The sequence below is a fragment of the Gadus morhua genome, chromosome 17 (assembly GCF_902167405.1).
Source record: "Gadus morhua chromosome 17, gadMor3.0, whole genome shotgun sequence".
NCBI classification, from domain to species: Eukaryota; Metazoa; Chordata; class Actinopteri; order Gadiformes; family Gadidae; genus Gadus; species Gadus morhua.
In genome coordinates, this window is record NC_044064.1 from 21177865 (window position 1) to 21179131 (window position 1267).

Consider the following 1267-nt stretch of genomic DNA (forward strand, 5'->3'; position numbering starts at 1 on the left):
ATCCACATTAATAACAGCGCCCCCTAGAGGTCAAAGGTCACCAGATTCATTCAGTGTCACCATGATGGGGTCATGGGTCTATGTACCAAGGTTGGTTATGATATGGCAAAGGGCTGCTGAGATATGGGCTTACTTCCTGTTTAGCGACTTGGCGGTCAAATTTGATTGGCTTTAGCGGGCAAACGGTTTTGAATTTGAAAAGTCTATTCAATGTTTTTTATCAAGCATGGGCTGAAGATCTAAATGAAACTAAAACTGTGATTCTGAATAAAGTTTAAAGGATATCGAGGCGGAGGACCTCACCCTCCACGTTCCTGGCGACCTTGTGCGGGGACACCAGAGGTTGATGGCCCGGGCGCCCAGCTCTATGAGTTGACCAGCAGGACACTCTCGCTGTGGTATGTTTGATGCTTTGGACAGTGTTACGGTGACATGCTTGAATCCCACGCTCTCAATGGTGTACATGGAACTAAAATACTATCTCGTAATCCGTTCTCGGGTTCACCAGGACGCAGCGAGAGAGGGAGAGGACTGTGTTGGCTGCATCGCACAACTCCGCCACTAGGGGGCGGTGTCTCCACAGAAAGAATACCCAACCCATAAGTTATTATTACAATTATTAGAATAGAGATATTAATAAGAAACTAAAATTTAGAACACTTCAAGAGTTTGCGTGTCATCTCTGCGCGCGAGGGCCATGCTAATCTTCTCTGTATCGTTCCAATTTTAGTATATGTGGAACATGACGTAACACATCATTTGAATGATCCTGGTTTTTATATATACCTCCGCTCACACAATGAATCTCTCTCTAATGGTTCGGTTTAATAAAAAAACACTGCAATACAATAAAATACATAGCAATAATAGATCAATACACCGGTCCATATATGGTGTCATTAGGATATTATGTACAAGAAATGCTCGGTTAAAAACAACCCAATCTTAACCCAACTGCTGGTTTAATATAGGACCGACCAAGCGTTGAGTTAGGATAACCCAACCAAATTGGTCGACGTTTTACCCAAACATGTTGGGTTGCCCGTTTACCCAGACTGCTGGGTTATTTTAACAAAGCTTTTGGTTATATTTACACCACAGTTGAGTTACTTTGCTAACCCAGTATTTTTGTTGTATTGACTACAGAATTGGGTTAACTAGTCAACAAGGTTGGGTTAAATTAATTTAATTTATGAGTTAAAACAAATTGGCTATTTCTTCATTATTTATTGTTATCACAATTCAGTGATGATCCTGAATACACTTA

At 41.0% G+C, this 1267-nt stretch overlaps 1 non-coding gene across 1 annotated transcript; it reads right to left on the reverse strand.

The window, feature by feature from the left end:
• Positions 1-645: 645 nt before the first annotated feature.
• Positions 646-754, reverse strand: LOC115530085 (U6 spliceosomal RNA). Its single transcript, XR_003973723.1, has one exon. It is a non-coding gene; the product is annotated as a U6 spliceosomal RNA (small nuclear RNA).
• Between the last annotated feature and the right edge of the window lie 513 nt (positions 755-1267).